Source organism: Barbus barbus (assembly GCF_936440315.1).
Source record: "Barbus barbus genome assembly, chromosome: 15".
Lineage (NCBI taxonomy): Eukaryota > Metazoa > Chordata > Actinopteri > Cypriniformes > Cyprinidae > Barbus > Barbus barbus.
In genome coordinates, this window is record NC_136743.1 from 4,268,417 (window position 1) to 4,275,086 (window position 6,670).

Sequence of the window (6,670 nt, forward strand, 5' to 3'; positions counted from 1 at the left end):
TGTGCTGCCCAATAATATGCTTTAAAGAAAGGTAACCCAAATCCCCCCTTATCCTTAGATTTAAAAAAATGTTTTTTTAATTATTGCTGTTTTATAATTCCATAAAAACTGAAAAATTATCTTGTCTAGTTGTTTAAAATAGGATTGTGGTATACATGAAGGGATAGATTGAAATAAGTGGAGGAATCTTGGTAGACTCACCATCTTTACTGCATTGATTTTACCTACCATTGAAATTTGCAGTGTTCTCCAATAGTCTATGTTATTTTTTAACTGATCAGTCTTCTTTTGCCAGTTGGCTCTTAGAAGGTCCTGTGGTTTTTTTAAGTGGATCTTATATACTGCTGACAAGTGTTGGGCATAAAAGTCATCAGTTCACTTTTTTCCCAATTATATATTCCCAAATTTTGTAATAGAAGAGAGGAGATGTGAGTCATCCTAGATGACTTACAAGGATTTTTTATAAACAAAAGTATATCGTCTGTGTAAAGTGAAATGTGTTGTGGGAGGCCACATATCGTGATTGGTTGGATATCTGCCTGTTGCCGGATATATGCAGCCAAAGGCTCTATCGCAACTGCGAAAAGAAATGGGGACAGTGGACAGCCTTGCCTTGTCCCTCTATAAATTGAAAAGGAGCTGAGACATTATGATTAGTCACTACTGAGGCTTTTGGACAGAAATCTATTGTTTTTATCCACTCTCTAAACACATGGCCGAAACCAAATTTCTTCAGGACCGACATCATATATCCCCATTGTACTTGGTCAAATGCTCTTTGGGCATCCAGTGAAATGACTGCAGCTTCTTTGATTTGAATATAAAACATTGCACAGACGACGTAGATTAAAATACATATGTCTGCTTGGCATGAAGCCTGTTTGATCTGGATGTATAATATCACAGATATGCTTCTTCAACCTTACATTTATTCATTTACATTTATTCATTTAGCTGACGCTTTTATCCAAAGCGACTTACAATTGCTATATATGTCAGAGGTTGCACGCCTCTGGAGCAACTAGGGGTTAAGTGTCTTGCTCAGGGACACATTGGTGTCTCACAGTGGATTCGAACCCGGGTCTCTCACACCAAAGGCATGTGTCTTATCCACTGCGCCATCACCACCCCTACCTATACCTATCAACCTATTTGCAATGATTTTCCCAATTATTTTGGTTTCAGTGGGTAGTAAAGAAATTGGTCTGTATGATGACACTAGTAGCCGATCACGACCCGGTTTAGGTATAAGAGCAATATTGGCATCATACATAGATGCAGGAAAACGGCCAGCTTCCTGTGAATGCTTATACATACGTACCAACAATGGCAAAATAACCTTACTAAATCTTTTGTAAAATTCGATGCTGAACCCATCAGGTCCATGGGCCTTGTTGTTAGAGAACTCTTTAATAGCATTTTCCACCTCTTCAATGTTTATTTCTGCATCTAGTGCCTTTAAAGCCTCTTCGCTTATTTTTGGCAAGTGTAGTCCTTCTAAAAAACTATCAATATTTTTCTGGTCAGATTTCCCTATGGAAGTATAAACCTCTGCATAAAACTCTGCAAAATTTTGGATTGGTTATTTTTTTCCCCTCTTTGTTTTTAATTTGATATATGGCATTAGCAGCTTCATGTTGTCTTAATTGACGTGCTAAAAGGTTGTGAGTATCTAATTCGTAGTATCTTTGTTTAACCTTACTTTATAACTTTAATAACTTTAATAATAACTTTAGCACACTGCTAGATAATAGAGAATTATATTCATACTTTAATGCCATAATTTATTTCAGTAACACAGTATTTGGGCTATTTTTGTGTAAGCTTTCTAATCTGGTAAGAGTTCTTTTTATTTCAGTCATTCTCATCCTAACTTTCTTCCTTTGAGCTATCTCAAATGCTATTATTTCCCCTCTAACTACAGCCTTCAATGCCTCCCAGAAATTTTAATCATTTGCTCAATCTTTTTTTCCAGATTTTTATCAAATTCTTTATCTTTTAATAGTGCGTTATTTAACTTCCATCTAAATTCTCCTCTTAAATTATCTAATCTAAGGTCAACTGACTGGGGAGCATGATCTGATATTATAATATTGTGATATTATGACTTGCATGTATTTGGTACTAAATTTGAATCCAGCAGAAAAAAATCAATGCGCGAATATGACTTGTGCACATGAGAGTAAAAAGAAAAATCTCTATCTGAGGGATTAAGAATTCTACATATATCTACAATGCTTAGGGATTGCATATACTGTTTTAACATTGCATTAGATTTAATTGCACACTGGCAATCTGACTCGGTTGTCTATCAAGCACGTTGTCCAGCACACAGTTGAAATCACCTCCAATAATTATATTTGATTCAGAAATACTGGGGATTAGTTGAAATATATTTTTTTAAAAGAAGGGGTCGTCATGATTTGGTGCATACACATTAACTAAAGCAATTTTTTCGAATTTATAGATCCCAAGACAATAATATATCTGCCATTTATATCAGATATAGTCTTCTGATGAACAAACGGTACATTCTTACGTATCAAAATAGCCACACCCCTAGCTTTGGTGGAGAATGTAGACTGATGCTTTTGTGCAATCCAATTAGACTTTAATCTATTCTCATTTCCCTTCTTTAGATGCGTTTCTTGAAAAAAACTTATATCTGCTTTTAATGATTTAAGATGTAGAAGAACTTTTCCACGCTTTACAGGGCTATTAACTCCCCTAACATTCCAGCTAATAAGCCTAATATTGCCCAGTCGATCATTGTGATCTTTACTGTGAATATCAGTTGACATTTATGTAATTAAGAAAAGATAAATAAATAAAAATTATGAAACCGTACCAAAACAAGAACATTTGGACCTTCTTTAGAACTTGTATGTTTAAACACAACCAACAGAACACCCACACAAATTTTCCCACCCTCCCACCCTATGCTTCCAAGGAGGGAACTATGAAACCTAGCTCCACTCCCTCCCATTCACAAGAAAAAAAAACCTTACCGGCGACTGTATACTATAGCCACCTACACTCCTCCGCAACAATTCAATATACTGTCCGCTTTAAGGATATATAGTCTTTAATATTCATGTCCATAATTTGAACCTTAGGTTTCCTCACTGTGCAAAGTCTCGGTAGAGCAGATCACCTTCTATTCAGACATATTGTTAGTTCCATTATGATCACTTTGCACTTCCCTCGTAGATTTCCAGTTTGGGACTGTAGTCATCAGAAACTTGTCAGCATCAGAAGGCATTTCAAAAGTTTTAGTTTCCTCTCCTACCGTCACGATGGGAATTTCGCCGGGAGAGAACGCTGCCCTGAGGAGCTCCAGTGCTGATGGTTCAAGTGCTGGATGTGAATTTACCAAGCTTTACTAACTGCTGTCTGTCTGTCAGGAAGCTGTTGATCCACTGGCAGACGGAGGTGGGGACGGAGAGCTGAGTTAGTTTATTTTGAAGGGTTTCTGTGATAATGGTGTTAAAAGCGGAGCTGAAGTCCACAAACAGGATCCTCACATAAGTCCCTGGTCTGTCCAGATGCTGCAGGATGAAGTGCAGTCCCATGTTGACTGCATCATCCACAGACCTGTTTGCTCTGTAGGCAAACTGCAGGGGGTCCAGTAAGGGTCCAGTGATGTCCTTCAGATAAGCCAAAACCAGTCTTTCAAATGATTTCATGGCTACAGACGTTAGGGCCACAGGTCTGTAGTCATTAAGTCCAGTAATTTTGGACTTCACACAGCTCCAGTGATCTATTGAAGATCTGTGTGAAGATGGGGGCCAGCTGATCAGCACAGATTTTTAGGCAGGCTGGTGACACACCGTCTGGACCAGGTGCTTTCCTTCTTTTGTTCTTCCTGAAGACCTGGCACACATCATCTTCGCTGATTTGAATTGTAGGTGTGGGGGAGAGAGGGGTTGCTGGAGGTGTGAATGGTTGTGTGGAGAGGTGTTCTGGGAGGGTGTGGGGTGATCATTCAAAACGACAAAAGAACTCGTTTAAGTCGTCTGCCAGGTGTTGATTCTCCAGAGTGCTGGGGGATGGTGTCTTGTAGCTGGTGATATCCTTCATTCCTATCCACACTGAAGCAGGATCACTGGAAGAGAATTTGTTCCTGAGCTTGTCAGAATAATTCCTCTTTGCCACTCTGATCTCCTTTTCCAGTGTGTATTTGGCCTGTTTGTACAAGACTTTATCCCCCTTTCTGTGAGCATCTTCTTTGGCCTGACGGAGCTGTCTGAGTTTGGCAGTGAACCATGGTTTGTCATTGTTGTAGAATAGATGAGTCCTGGTAGCAATGCACATGTTCTCACAGAAACTGATATAAGATGTTACAGTCTCTGTGAGCTCGTCCAGATCATTTGCAGCAGCTTCAAAAACAGTCCAATCAGTGAGGTCGAAACAGGCTTGTAGATCCCGCTCTGTTTCGTTAGTCCATCTTTTAACAGATCTTAATACAGGCTTTGCAGACTTAAGTTTCTGCCTGTAGGACGGAATAAGATGAACCAAACAGTGATCAGAGAGTCCTAAAGCTGCTCGTAGAACCGAGTGATATGCGTCCTTTATTGTTGTGTAACAGTGATCCAATATATTACCGTCTCTGGTGGGACATGTGATGTGCTGTCTGTATTTTGGCAGTTCACGTGAGAGATTTGCTTTATTAAAGTCCCTGAGAATGATTAAAACAGAGTCTGAGTGTTGTTGCTCACTCTCTGTGATCAGATCAGCGAGTTTCTGTAAAGCTGTGCTCACGTGCGCTTGCGGTGGAATGTAAACACTCATGAGAATGAACAAACAGAACTCCCGCAGCGAATAGAACGGCTTGCAGTTAATGAAGAACGTTTCTAGATCTGAACAGCACATCTTCTTTAACACAGTTACATCTGTACACCACCTCTCATTGATGTAAAAGCACGTCCCGCCACGGCGCGATTTCCCCATTGATTCCGTGTCCCAATCTGCTCTGATCAGCTGATAATTAGGCAGATGTAGCACGCTGTCCGGCATGTCGCCATTCAGCCAGGTTTCTGTGAAACACAAAGCAGCAGAGTTAGAAAAGTCCTTGTTTGTCCGGGAGAGCAGAAGGAGTTCGTCCGTTTTGTTGGGTAGAGAGCGGAGATTCGCCAGATGGATGCTAGGCAACGCCGTTCGAAGTCCGCGCTGACGAAGCTTCACAAGCGCTCCGGCTCTCTTCCCCCGCCTGCGCGTCCTCCAGAAGCGTTTGACCAGAGCTACGGCTCCGCCAACTACAATGTCTAGCAAAACGTCCGAAAAATCAAAAACCGGTAGAGGATTTTGTGGTGTGTTCTGCCGAATGTTCAGCAGATCATCCCTGGTAAAACTGATCTTATTTGTGAAACAAAAAACAGGAAATACAAACAAAAACAATACGAACACTGAAGACACAACAATAGCTGCCATCATCGGCGCCATGTTGGATTCGTATTCGTGAAAGACGTCTTCCCTCAGGCTCAGGTAGATTGAATGTTTTCCTGCCTTTCTGGATGTTGGGCTCATAATCATTAAGTTGTTTGCATTCACCCAAACTGATTTGCTGAAATCAAAACGCGGACGCACATTTCAGACTTTGCACTTTCAGATACCTGCACTTCCACAAGTGACATCACTTGCAGTCTTTTCTATTTTTAAATATAATTTAATTTATATATTTTTTTTTTATTTGAATCTCTCAACATTTTACACAAGTAGCCAGGTGATGAATACAAGAAAAAATAAACTAAATTACAATGTCACTTGCAATCCACACAAATGTGCGTGGTGCTGTGGTATAGTTAAATGATTAAAACTACTTTAATATCATAATATACAGGGTCCTGCAAGCCATATAGGAGAAAAAGACAAGACCTGCAAATCTGCAATCACAGAACAGCAGAATATGAATGCAATGCGCTTTTAAACCTCCCGTAGAAAATCATAAACACTTAATATGGCTTAATGTGTTAATAGTGCTATTAAAAGATCAAATTCAATATACAGGTTATTAATAATATGTATATAGTCTTTTCCTCCCATACCGCAAAACGTGGCATACTATCATGACAAAATTAACAATTGGCCTAACTTTCATGCTCTTTAAAACATTTTCCTCCCTCCTTTGTCCTCCTCCTCCTCCCCTGGGCCGCTATACGTAAGCCGTCTGCCATAGTGGTCAACTTGACGTCATTCACTATAGTAATCACTGAATATTCGAAAGATGCCACAAGTCTTCGCAGCAGACTTCTACCTGACAGTCAATGCGGCATTATATCACGAAAGTGTGGACTCAGAGGAAGGCCGTGAGGGTTTAGGGTGCCATTTGGGACAGGGCCTATATGTGTCTATGGTTTTATCAATTGCCTCTGAAGAGTCATTTTATGTAGCAGGTGCTCAAAAAGAGATGAAAGGCTATAACAGGGCTAATGTAGGGCTGAGAGTCTTAGGCTAGTTTATATTTTAATCATACATTTAACCTAATCCGTGTTAAATATATAGGCCAACTCAGTGTGATTTTTATTCATCTTTCTTGATTCAAGTCCTTTTTTGACTACGGGCAAGGCCTCAGGATCTTCCAAATTAATTTATGGTAAGGAACAGAAAATAGGACATGGACCTTTTTGGTGGGTTGTACTCTTTACTAATAGGAACAATAACCCATTTAGAC